This window comes from Erithacus rubecula, assembly GCF_903797595.1.
Source record: "Erithacus rubecula genome assembly, chromosome: 10".
Taxonomy (NCBI): domain Eukaryota; kingdom Metazoa; phylum Chordata; class Aves; order Passeriformes; family Muscicapidae; genus Erithacus; species Erithacus rubecula.
The window spans coordinates 3372653-3385926 of record NC_136662.1 but is presented as its reverse complement, the minus strand read 5'-3'; the positions used below and the strand labels follow the sequence as shown (position 1 = coordinate 3385926).

The 13274-nt window shown below is 43.7% G+C and overlaps 1 long non-coding RNA gene across 2 annotated transcripts in view; it reads left to right on the top strand.

Annotated features, from left to right (window-relative positions):
* The first annotated feature begins 5294 nt into the window (after window positions 1–5294).
* The window catches only part of LOC306806047, a 103920-nt gene continuing 95940 nt past the window's right edge, over window positions 5295–13274 (top strand). The window contains exon 1 of one of the 2 annotated variants that reach the window (XR_013775373.1): window positions 5295–5454. This is a non-coding gene — a long non-coding RNA (uncharacterized lncRNA). The remainder of the gene's footprint in view (window positions 5455–13274) is intronic. The other variant, XR_013775372.1, reaches the window with a different exon arrangement.

Genomic DNA, 13274 nt, shown 5'->3' with positions numbered 1-13274 from the left:
ATTTCCGTCCTTGTAAAATGGACATAATGAGACTGAAGACCTAGTAAAGCAGGCATATCTGAGGGGAATAAATGCTGGAAAAGGGTATGAACTATTTTTATTTTTTAAAATGCACTAAGGAATAAGTACAGGGAAGCAATGGATTTTCATCTGAAAAAAGATCTAGGATTAAGTTCTTGTATAAAATATTCGCTACTGTCCCCATTTGCTTTTAGGCTATCAATCAATGGCATTTTTATTGGTTCATGAGCCTTGTAATGCATTTTGAATCTGACCCAGGACTGTGTGGAGCATAGATTTATGCCAGTTAGGCTTTCTGATCACTCTTTGACTTTTCTGACCAAATATCTTCCAGTTGCTAAGGGCTTGCTTTTCATGGTGGTTGTTTTGTTTTCTCTACATTCAGAATCTCTGAAAATGATTTGGAGTTGTTCATGTAGGAGGAATTATCACATGGCAGCTTCCCAGAAGGGGGGATGCTGAGACAGAGCCACCAGCACCTCTCTACCTTCCCACTGGTCATTTCCTAAAGAATGAGCCCTATTCCCGAGTCCAAACCTTTGGCAAGAAGATGACCACGTGAAACACGGGAATTCTCCTGCTTTATACCCCCCTCAGGGAAGAGGATGGGTGCCACAGCGGCAGCCCTTTGGTCACCTCCACCCTATAAACCTGCCCCGGAGCCTCCCTGGCAGTTTTGTGTTGTAAGCTGTTGTGTTGTAAGCTGCTCTCCATCTAGCAATGCTTTTTAAGGAGAAGCGAGGAGCGCTCCCGAGCAGATGTAAATCAGCAGAGCCGGGAGTGACGTCGGGCTCGCCGTGTGCTCGGCCGGCCCTGCTGACACAGAGCCCGTCCTGCCTTTTCCGGCTCCCACGCTGTCCCCTCCCTGGCGCTGACACAGCCTGAGGTGAACGCTCTTGGGAAACATCGCCCGCTCAGTCCAGCCCAGCAAAAACCTCAGAGGAGTTTGCTTCTTTTCAGGGTGTCACCACATATCCCGGATTCAAGTCCTCGTGGAACCACCGTGCGAGCGCCAGCCACTGCTGCCTGTGAAATCCAGCAGCTTCCCTAGTTTGTCCCAGCAGCTCCTGGCTAAAAGAGAATTGTGCTGCAGCTGGAAACTCCATCAAGCGAGTCTCAAAGCATTTCTTTCATCCTCAGTTGATGTTTAATACACCTTTACACTGGCGGGTAGCGCTTCCTAAGCCTTGTCAACATCGCAGCCGAACAAAGGCCCGTCTCAAGAGCGGTGTTGTGTAAATAAATCCTGTGCCTCGCAGGGTGTCACGGAGTTAATGGGAAGCCTGCAGAGGGGAGGGCGTGGGAGCAGCATGCCAGTGTTAACGTTCTGTTTTCTGCACAGGATTGCAACAGGATTGCAACAGCCCGGCCGATCTGAGCTGCTGCACGTCCCGACAGCGCGGCTCTGCTCCTGAATTTGATAGGGGTGCTGATAGAACAATGCACCTTTCTGGCAAATGGCAATGCACAGCAGGACTTCGGGTTAAGGAAATTCCGAATAAACCATAGCAGCTTTCTTCTCAGAGTGCTGATGGTTTTCAGGTGGCCCACCAGGCAGCCAAACAAAAAAATATATATGGCAGTGTTCACTCAAGACTGAAAGTTTTTGGGGAAGGAGGGGGAAAGTTGAAAATCCCATGAACTTCAATAGTTGTACTTCTATCTTTGTGGTAGCTCTTCGACCTTCACTTGCTTCTCACAGATCAGTAATCAGGGGACAATTGACGGGAATAACCCCCCAGGTAAAAATATACAACTGCTTCTGAAACAAACATCATTTCATATGCAAAACTGTGTGATAAAGGACGTGCTCAGGGTGCTTTTTCAGGCCCTATGGAAAGTTTTACAGAGACCAAAGTACCTTTTAGCAAGTCCTTTTCAGTTAGTTTCAAAATCCTGTCCTGCTTTTCTCTGCAATGATTTTCCCCACAAAAGGTGACAGAGACCATAAGAAAAGTCTCATCAGAGCTTATTTCTTTCCCTCCCTCGTACCCCAAACAATGGGAGCTCTCTAAACACATTTTAGTATCCCGGAGATTAAAAACAATGTCTTTAATTTGTATTTGTCTTGTAATAGCTCTGACTTTCACCGCCTTGTCCTCTCCTTTATTGGGAGTACATGTGTGAACACTCCCTCTAATGTTGTTTATACGCCTGCTGTCAGGTTCAATAAGCAGTTTCTTAGCAGGGCACCTTCCCACGTGAAGGAAATGTTTCCAGTTCTTGTCCCAGCTCCTGCTTCCTCCCTGGGCAGCGTCATGGAATGGAACAACAGAAATGAGTATCGGTGATAACAGTAATTCTTAGCTGATAAATGGAAATTGACTCTAGAACCTCATCTACTGACAGCTTAGACGGGGGGCAGCTGTTTACCAGACGTTTCGTAGATATTCCATTTATGTGAGTTTTGCATTGTGTCTGTCATAAATTGAGCCATTTTGTTAATAGTGGATCAGGAAAAATTTTGAGCTATAGGACACCAGTGCACCTTTTAGGTAAAACTGAAAAGAATGTAGTAATCCATTGAAGTATTATCTATGTAAATAGGAATGTTGCTAAAGAGAATCAAGTTAAAGTGTAAATGTGAATAATTGCTCCTAAGACAAAGAAATATTGGCAAGCAGCCACATGGAAATTTGAAATGTAAATTTAACTAGTTTTATGCCAGTAAATCATGCTGGTAGAGTCTCAGGTCTAGTCAAGTGAATGGCAAACCCGCAGGTAACTTGCAGGACCAAGGATTTCCCCTTCATGAATGGGTGTAGATAAGTAAAATTTCCCAGAGCAGAAAAACACTTTGTAGAAGCAGCCGGATTTTCAGCTTTGAAGTAGAAGAGATACTTTCATTTTCAGTATCTCCATTAGAGCTTCTTTTTGCAAGACCAGGAGTGTGAACTCTTGTGTCTGAGCCAAAATTCCAACCTAAGCAGAATGTACTCATCTAAATTTCCCTTTTGGTTTCATTTGGCCAAGGTATTCCTTGGTGTAGAGTTGCTGTGTACTGTTACAGCAGTTGCTGTGTTGGGAGCTTGGGAAGGTTACATAAAACCTAAACCATAATAAGCTCAGAGAAACCCCTGAGTGTGATGATTAAAAAGAGAAAACGATTAGGGAAAACACATCAAAGAGGCTCAGTGAGAGTCCTAAAAGGAAAAATACTGATTATATTTGTTTTGCTTTTGTCTTACATGAGGTAAAAGGCGTGTGGTGTGTCCTGGGTCGCCACCCTGAGGGGTGTGTACTTTAAGACAACAGAAGCAGACTCCAAGGCTTCTATGGGGTTTATTTTGGTTGCAGGGCTGGGGAGATAAGATATAATTGTCCCATATACATAGTGGTGTTATCAATCTGATGGATTACCCTTCCCATACACCCTGAGCACCTTGCCTACCCTCTGCTGCTAATCTCTGTCTACCAGGAGAACTTGCTTTCTGACCTTTCAAGAAACTTTCAACTGTGATTTTTAAAGCAATTACAGAAATGTTTTTCTTTCTCCAAGTGTGCAGTTCCTCTTTCTGGTGAAAGTATTCAGAGGCATCAGATGGGTAGCATTGATTGCTAAAGCTGGCGTGCAAATTCAGTTCAATAAATTGTAAATCTTGGGGGCTAAAATTCTTTAGCATTCCACTCTGGGTCTGGGAATAAGAGTAGACATTTATTGATAGTCCTGTTGTTCACACTCCACTGCATTTTGTTATTTTAGAACAATCTTAGATTTACTTTTTGAAGTTTCTTTAGACTTGGTCTGACCTGGGAATCAGGTTAGAAAAGGTTTGAGCTAATAAAATATGCAAAATGTGGTTTTAGGACTCTCCTTTAATGTGGAAAGAGGAAGAAAGGTTTTAGTCAGTTATAGCAAATCCAGTAAGGGAACTGTTTGCTTAACTCTCACAGTTATTTACTTTAATTTAACTTCTCAGAAGTTTTCAGCTGGGTTTAGTTCATGTGGGCTTAGATGTTAAAGAATGGTTTTTACTGATATGTGTTTTTCAGTTGTTACTCTGACTTGTTACAGCTGTTTTCTTTTGGACATTCTAGTATAGTAGATCCCAAAAGAGAGAGGAAAATCACTGAAGAGGACTTTGGAAATGGAGAAATAGAAAATATAATCCTTATAGACTTTGAATTTAGGTAGGAAGATAGCATTTAAGTTTATTTTCCTATGAGTATAGCTAGCATATATAGATTTCTGAGGCAGTAATGCATATTATTTTCCTACATCAACAAAAATAATTGTAAAAATTGCAAGGAGTAGGAACACACTGTGTTGGTGCCAGTGCCAGACTTTGCTGGTTATGCATATTTAACTTTGGCCTTGTTAGAGACTTCCTAAATATGAGTCAAAGCTGCTGGTTAAATTGTCTTGTACTTTATGCTTTTGCACATAAAAAAGAGGCTGCTTGGAACAAAACATTCCAGGTGAAAGGTTCTTGCATTGTCCTTATATTCTCCTGCCATCTTGGTTTTCTGGCACATCAAATCCACCTGTACTCCTGGCTCCTTTGGGACTCTGGAGAGCAGGAGGTGAATGGGCCAAAGGAGAGACAGAACAGAGAAAGGTATTGGAGCAACAATTTCCCTCACACCTCACAGGCCCAGAAAACTTTCTCTGTCTGGGATGCCCTGTCCTGGTACCTTTGGTACACTGACTTTTTGTTCAGCCCAGTAGTCTTACCTTTTTTCCCTTCTTGAAAGAACTAACACAAAGTCAGTCTGTTTGTATTACCAGTGGACCTGTATTCATTTAGTTTTGATCTGATCCTCACAAAACATCAGAGCTGTTTGCAAAGCTAATAGCAGGGTAATGACAAAAGCAGCAGTGCCAAATATCTTTGGTCTTGCCCTTTTTCTTCTACTTAATATCAAAGCTAAAAACATGGTCTTGATTTATATGCAGGATTACTGATGTTAAAGCTATATAATAATACATCTAAAGCCTAGCACAGTTTATAAATACACAAAACATGTAACTTAATAGTTATTTGTGCTGAACCTTGTATTTTCCTGCATACGCTGTCCTACCTTTGTTACTGAGGGCACTAATGCTGCATTAATGTAAGCAGAAACAGCTGCATTTATCTTCATTTTATTCTCCCAAGTCACAGCAACGTGCTGGAACGAGAGCCATTGTCTGGAGCAAACCTTCTGAAAGTCTTTTAAGGGCATCCATCTGGGCAGACTTTGTGGTTATAGAAGGGCTGATGCTCTAAGTATTCATCCCACTAATGGTCTCATTGATTTTTATTTACGCTCTTTGTAGGTTGCCCAGAGTCTCAGTCTGAGTAAGAACTGCAGAAGATGTGCTGAATTCAAGAACTGCAGGCATGTGTTCAACTAAACCCAGGTTTCTGTATCTGTTTTTTAGGTCCTTGATCAAAGTGGAGCCTCCAGAACAACCTCTTCTGTCTGCAGAGAAGCAGAGAAGTGCAGTTGGTGAGTAGTGTTAAAAAACAGGTGCAGAAGTTTGAAAATGTTGATCCAAATCCCATTATTATAAGTAGTAGGGAAATGTCATGACTTACTGAGATTAAACAAAGACCTGCTTAGAATCTTGTGACTTCAGCTCATAAATGGATTTCATCACTCATTACAGCTGCATAAACAAATGCATGTGGTACATATGCATGTTTTGTTTTGGGAAGTTGTTGTTTTTAAAGTCCCCTCAGAATTTTGTTTTTAATTGCTCCTAATGAGCCAGTGCTCCCTGGTTCTGGAGTGCTGCCTTGTGTACCTGAGCAGCACAGCCCGCTCACTGCTTTTAAAAGGGAATAAAGTTTCCCAGCCTCTCTCCCCTTCTGGCAGCTGAACTGCTTTGGCAAGCAGGTTATTTTAAAGGAGAAATTTACAATATGAAACCTGGTGTCAAAACTTTTATTCCTTTTGTGAATGTAGCCTTGCCCTGGTGCTCCTTTGAAGCTGTAGAAATGTAATCCCAGCCCAGTCAACAACTAGAGAAAGTCCTACACAAGTCTGAGCTCAGAACTGTCACATACTTAATGTATTAAATTCATGTAATTTTTCCTGTTGTCCGTGGCCTCATTTCTCTAGGAATCCTAGAAATGGATGCCCTGTGATTACCCAGGGGGAATTAGTACTTCCCCCATATTTTCTTGGCACTATGTTGCAAGTGGGATGTGGCAAGAGGAATCCAAGTTTTGGGCTTCCTGCTGTGGTTGTTACCTGAAGGCACAAATGGGTGCAGTAGTTTGGGGTGCAGAGCAGACACTGCTTTGTGGATTTAAAACATTGTACAGATTAAAACTGTCGAGCCATTCTCATATCTTTAAGTTTAAAGTAGCTGCTTTCAACTAAACCCACACTTTTCATCATCTCCAGGCAGGCAGTTATCAAAGTTTAACCTCAAAAAACTTAAGTTGGCAAAATATCTTGGAAATTCTTTGAATTTCAATGTGCCATTTCATAATCATAACTGAGAAGCTGGATTAATCCCGGGTGGGTAGTGTCTCATTTTAACTTTACACTTCAAATTATTTTTTAACCATATCTAAAGGGAAATTACATTTTTTATTTCCCCGAAGAAAAATACTCAAAAATACTCCATTTTTGTGGCCATTTTTCTGATAAAGATTCAAAAATCAAATTTTAAAATGAATATTCCTGAGGAAAGGGGGTACTTTTTTTTTTTTTTTTTATTTCAGTCACGGCCTCCTCTTTCTACTTACAAAAACCAGAGTCAGGAAATTAAAAAGAGCAACAACATGGGAGAGTTCATGGCCAGGGCTGCTTACATATATATCCTGTATGGATGGATTTGTCCTGAAGTGCTTCAGTTTGTTTTGCTGTGGAAAAACAAAACAGGTAACAAGAAAAAATCTCACTGAAACGGAAAGAAACTAGAACATTTTGGCTTTTGTGTCAAGCAGCCTTAATTTTTAGGCAGCTGGGGAAGAGTCTTAATTGTGTGTGTTCCCAGAGATTGCTTAGACAAATTGCTGAGTGTCTGAGGCTTTGGGTGCCCTGTCCCTTCTTTCAAAGCCCTTGGAGAATCCAGTTGTTCCTCACCTCTGGAAACCTTCCCTCTTACGTAGGCAGCTGAAAAGATGCCTGACATTAGAGACTTGCGCTCCAAAATGTTGCTGTGAATGCCTTAAAATGTCACATTAATATCAAGAATGGTTCACCCACAAACCATCTGGCTTTGCAGATCTCAAAACCATCTTCCAATTAGTTAATTAAGCTTCCCTGTTTCCTAATAAGGCCTATTTGAAATGCTCTGAGGCTGGGCACAGCGGGGCCGTCGGTCTGCACCGAGCAGGTGTGGCAGTGGCCAAGGGTCTCCCCTGGCACAGGGAGATCCTGGGAAGTGCTGCCTGGCCTTACCTGGGTGTGCTGCCTGGGAAAATACCTGCCCTTGTCCTTATAAGGCCAGGGAACTGCTGCGGGGGCCCTGATCCTGCCCCACGCTTCCCAGCCCCGCTCAGCCACAGTCCTAAAAAGGCAGTTCCTTGCTCCTGCTTCCCACAGCTGAGCTCCCCAGGGAGGACAGCACTGCCGAGCCAGGCATTGCACTCACAGCGAGAGCCAGCCTTAGGGACTGTGCTGCTGCTTCTCAGGGCAGATGTTGTGTTTAGGGGCATTGCTGGGCTTCTCCTTCCTCTTGTTTGGTGAATAATGAAAATACAACAGGGAGCGGTGTCGGTGCGCCGGGAGTGTTCCCTGTAGGATCCGCACAGGGAAGGAGACACACGGTGGGAAGCAGCTCAGAGTCACAGTCTTGAAAGCATATTAGGTTATGGTTTTATAATAGAAAGTGCTCAGCAGCAATATGAGCTCTAAGCAATCCGTGTCCTTTTTCCTCCCTCCCCTGGCTGCCAGTCCTGCTGGTTGCCTGTGCTTGCTCAGTCCTTTGTGGGGCCATGCCAGGCTCTTGGTTTCATTCGTGCTGAAAGGCAGGAAAGGGTTTTCTGCTCAGATTCACAGAGTGGCATCACAAAACACTGTGCTCGTGTAACTGAGCGAGTGGTGAGTAGGAAAGAGGGGGGAAATGTTATTAATGCCCCATGCTCTTCCTATTGTGAAACCTTTAGGTGCTGTGTTCTCCTTCTGAATAAAAACTCTTCAAGTGCTGGGTGTTTTATGAGACAGTTGTAGAGGTTTAATTGAAATTTTCTGAAGGATCTGATTATTGGCTTATTTATTCCACATGCCAAGTGACAAGCTTAGTTACAGTCTGATAGATTTTTAAGAGCAAGTTCTTTACTGGAGCCAGATTTTGGAAAGGCTTGAATATGGTAATTCAGGAGGGGCATTGCACAGGATTTTTTTTCTTTTATTAAATCAACAAATCATCCTCCCTTAATTTGAAATAATAAAGAAGAGTGTTTTTTGAAATGTAAGATCTGTGAAATTCTGGCACTGAGCAGTCACATGCTCATTTCAGAAAGGGACTGAAAATAACTAATTTTCAAGGGGGCTGTTTGAGAAGAGTCCCTGGATAGTGTGTGCTCTGTGGAGTGTGGGAGAGTTGGGGTGCAGCTCCTGGCTCTGAACACGCTGTACTTGGGCACAGCAGTTTGTCTGCTCAGAGCCACATGCTTCCTTCCTTTATCAGGCTGCTCCTGGCAATCCTGCTCAACCTTTGGACTTTATGGCCTCTCTCAGGATGTAGCATTGGTTCCCTAATATCTCTTCTCTTGTCTTTTGCCAAGTTTCCAGCAGGCAGTGAGGCCACAGCAACAGGGTCACAGGTGTTGAAGGAAGTCAGCAGCACAAACAATTATAAAACTGGATTCTGCAGTTGCAGGGATGAAATGCTGCTCTTTATGAATTTGGCACACCATCCCCATCTTTTTTTTTCTGGGTTTATAACATGTTTTCTAGCTCCTTTTGTATCACTGCTAGGTGTGTGCTGTGGATTTAGTAGGTGGGGTTAGGAGTACTGATAGCATAGATTAAAAAAGAAAAGAAAAAGGAGATTGCCATGCGCTCATTTAATGTACGTTGGTAGCTGAGATCTGGTCTGTGTTTCTGATGTAGTTTTATGCTGCTGGCTTCTGAAATATCTGTCATGTAAAACGTTAAAACAGCTTATTCCCATGTGTGAATGGCAGTAAGGGAAATATTTAGACAATAAGGAAGAGGGTGATTAGAGGGGATCGTTGATCGAGCAATAAGGAAGAGGGTGATAGACACTTGGGTACGAGGCAGGAGGTGACACACACCTATGGAATGGGATAATGTGGGAGGAATATTTACAGCTGTAGGCTTAGGACACTAAACACAGCAAAGAAAAGTTTAAGAAAACTGTGGCAAAGGGATGCTCCTGCCCCCACCAGACAAGGTAGGGTGTAGCCAGAACAGGTTGTGTTGAAATTTAGGGAATACCACTCAATAAATAAGTTGGTATTTCTGTTTGGCTGTTGGTTGTGATCCCAGCATACACCCAGAACTTTGGAAGATGTGTGTTTTTGGGGTGACAAACACATGAAATGACAGTGGGAGGAGTGCCAGAAGCAGTCCTGAATTCAGGAAGTGCCCTTATGTAGCTTTTAAAGTGAAAAATGTTGCCTGTCTTCCATACTATGTAATTAAGGCAGAGCACCTTTAGTGGTGTTGGTGTTTTTATATACTATTCCATCTGAAATCCTTTGTCTGAATGTAGTTGTAATGAAATCAAGGACAATTTCCTTCCAGTATATGAATTAAGTTAAACTGTAGAATTCAGAAAATAGAAACTTACCTGCCTCAGAAGGTTTCACTGCTTTAACCACACTGATAAAACAGTGAAAAGTTGTGATTTGAAGGTGAAATGTAGTAAACTTGGGGCCCTTTCTACCACAGAGGTGTTCTGAAGTCCCATGGTATAATGGTAACCCTCGTGTTAGCCCTCAGTGCAGGCTCAACCCTTTGTTCATTGTCTGATCATCAATCTTCAGTTAATTCAGTGAGACTCGTGGTGGAAAAAGGTGACTAAAGGTATCTGAATTTGCCCTTTTGCCTAAGGAGGAATTCAGCTACTGTTCTGATAACTCAGGCTAAAGCACACTTTAGAACAAGCCAGTGCTGTTAAACCTCTGTGTAGAATGTGTAATCTGTGTTTATAAGTGGGACCATTATCAGGAAACGTCACTAAGAATCTAAAGAATCTTTAACCAATAGCTTATTGCTTCCAGGGATAGGCTCTGTGGGCAGCTTATAAAGAGCCAACATTTTACTGTTAGTGTGTTTGGCCAGGAAGCAAATACATTTTCCTGGCAAGGGTGTTTCTATGTAAACTGTACAAACCTGTGTGCTCAAGGCTGGCAATGGCATTGCCACTTGTGGAAAGCAAACTTACAGAATTTAGAGGGTCAACCACTGGAGCTCAGTTTATTCACTGCTTTAGCAGAGCAGATTGGAAATCAGAGGAATTAGTGCTGGGGAGTCTTTTGCTGTTAATTCACTCTTGGTAGTCTGTGGACCATATTCAATGATATTTCAAAGACTGTTATGATTTCTTTTTCACTAAGTGCAAATTCTTCTGTTTTAGTGCAAAACTCAAACTCATGAATGCTTAAAACAGGCATCCTAAAGGCAAATGGACCAGTCAGAGCCCTGAGTGACCTGGTCTGATCTCATAGCTGACTGCTTTGAGCAGGAGGTTGAACTACATGTCTTTCTGGGGTTCCTTTAACCAATCTTATGATTTGGTGATTTGTAAAAATAAATGGTGAATATATCTTAATTGTATCTCCTCTTAGAGTATACTTTGAACCTTTTTTGAGATAGTTGCTCTCCAGAAAAGACTTCAGCACTGAGCCCTTTCACCTGCCTGACTCTAATGTCACAGTCAGTCCCAGTGCAGTGAAATGCCATGTTATCCTTTGAACATGGTTACTCAACCCCTTTACAGTGCCAGCCCAGGTCCCAGTGTTCAGTACATCACAGGAGCCAGACCATGGGTTTGTTATTCACTTGTAAAATGTGGGCTTGATAAAGCTCAAGGCCTGAGCTTTTTTTCATGCCCAACAGCAATGTGTGGTGTTCCTGAAGGATTTTACCAAAAGGAAGGTGGCATTTCCCAGGGTACTTCTCACACAAGGATGCATCCCAGCTTTAAAGTACTGACCAGAAATACCTTGAAGTGCTGGGCTATAAACTATAGCAGGCCAGATGCTGTTGTGCAAGCTGTGTGATGCTTGTGGTGAGGATGGGAACCTTGAAAATTGGGGAGGTAAAGAGCAGGAAATGGGAGCCATTACCTCTGTCCCAAGGGAAGTGGTTCCCCCTGTGAATCACAGCCCTGGCTTTGCTGTGCTGTGTGGGAGTGGCGTCCTGTCCCGGGTGGATATTCCCAGCTCCTGGGACCTGCCAGGTCTGACTGCTGCAGGGGGAAGGAGCAGGACAGCATCACTCCTGTGCAGCCTTGCCCCATCAACTGGGGAGCAGGGAGGATGAGCCTATGTCAAACCCTGTGTGCTGCATGAATTGATGTGGTCCTTTGCTGTTAGGAACGGCCAGAGAGGGACAAGGACCGCAGCCCTTGACTCAGGAGCTTGGCCTTGTGCCACACAGTCCCTGGGTTATCCCTTGGAGAACAAAACCTGCTGCTGTGTGAGACAGCCCAGGTTGCCAAGTCCTGCCTCCCCCCGCCGTGAGTCAGCGGCTCTGGCAGAGGCTGGAGCCGGAGCCGGGCTCGCAGTGCCACAGGAGCTGCTGCCCTGGCTCGCTCTCAGCCCCTCCTGCAGGAAACCCTCGGTCGGCTCCCGGCCTGTGCCAAGGGCTGCCACGCCCGGCTTGCGGGGCTTTCTGTGAGTGCACAGCGGAGACACACCGAAACCTGCCGCGCCTCCTCTGCTCCCGGGGCTCTGCGGCTCCCGCAGCCTCCTCCAGCGCCCCTTCCTTTGGTTCTGTCTCGTCCAAAGCCTCTGCGCAGGAGCTGTTTCCATCCATTCTTGGGAAGGCAGAAATGAGACAGATCCTGGCCATTGGGTGTTGGTGGTATTTATCCTTCCTAAGCCAAATAATGGGATAAATCCCCAAAGCCCTGTTCATCCAAGGCTGTGTGCGTTTCCTGGAGCAGTACTATTAATGACACGAGCCATCAGTGTGTACAGTGTGAAGGGACAGAGCTGTGTCTTCCTCTTCCCTTTCTGCTCTGATTAAGTGCACCTTCTTCCACCTCTTTTGCTGAGGTGCACAGAGCTGCCCCACAGCTCACTCACCATGAGCAGATAATTCAGAGGTTTGTATTGTTTGTAAATCATGGCGGAGAGAAAGAGTCCCCAAGTCTTCTGGAAGCATTGTGGCTTACCAAAGGTCTTTCATCTCAGCCCTTGTTTCTTACTAAGAACTTATCCTCATCGTAGAGCTAGAGGTGCTGCAGAACCAATAATTTTGGGAATTTAGGTCTTTGATATAAATTGAAGTTAATTTTATGATATTAGCAAGCTGATGCAATGGAATTTTTGTGTCATGAGATGTCTTTGCAGCAGCAAAGTCTGCCATTAAATCTGAATGGCAATCCATTAAAGTGCTTGCAGTTTTGGACAAAAGGTGGCACTTATCTAGTAAAGCTAACAAGGGAGTGAAAGCCTCTAGGTCTGATAAGAGTGACCCAGGGCAGGTCTGTTGGTCTTTTGTGGATGGACTTCAGCTTTATCTGCTCATATGCCAAGATAGTCAGGTGTAAACTATTTACATTAGAGAAGTTAAGTGTTCCTGGTAAAGTAGCTTGTGGCCTGAAATAATAATCCTTGTGAAGGGCCTGAATTTATTAAGTCAATAATTAGCTTATTAGGCATATAGCTGTGCCTGTGTAGGTGTCTGAAGTTTATGTTCCATCTGGTTTACATCCAGTGCATTCAGGTAATTTGTAAAAGATAATCAATGTGTACAGTGAGGAGCTACAGAAAAGATTTGTAGAAGAAACAAAGGGGGAAACCACACATAGAAAGTCTCAGGCTATGTGGGAGGGAAGGAGAACTGAATGTGTCTTTTCCACAGAAGGCAGGTTTAGCCAAAGGGCCAGTTATGAAGGTCAGCAAAAGGCCCCTGGATGAAACAATTTGACTCTTACCCTCAGGAAGGAGCACTGGAAAGAGGATCCACATGTGTGCTTAGAAAAGCAAACGAGGTTATGCTTGGACTCACACACTGTAACGTGGGTTCAGAAGTTGATGACATGTTCAAGTAGGGAAGGATGGTTGGATCTGTTGTCAGAGCCAGTGAACATCTCTGGTTTCACTGGCACCTCAAAGAAGGTGCTGGCAGGTGAATTCCTCTCCTGCCTGTAAGCTTAGGTAAGAAAAAAC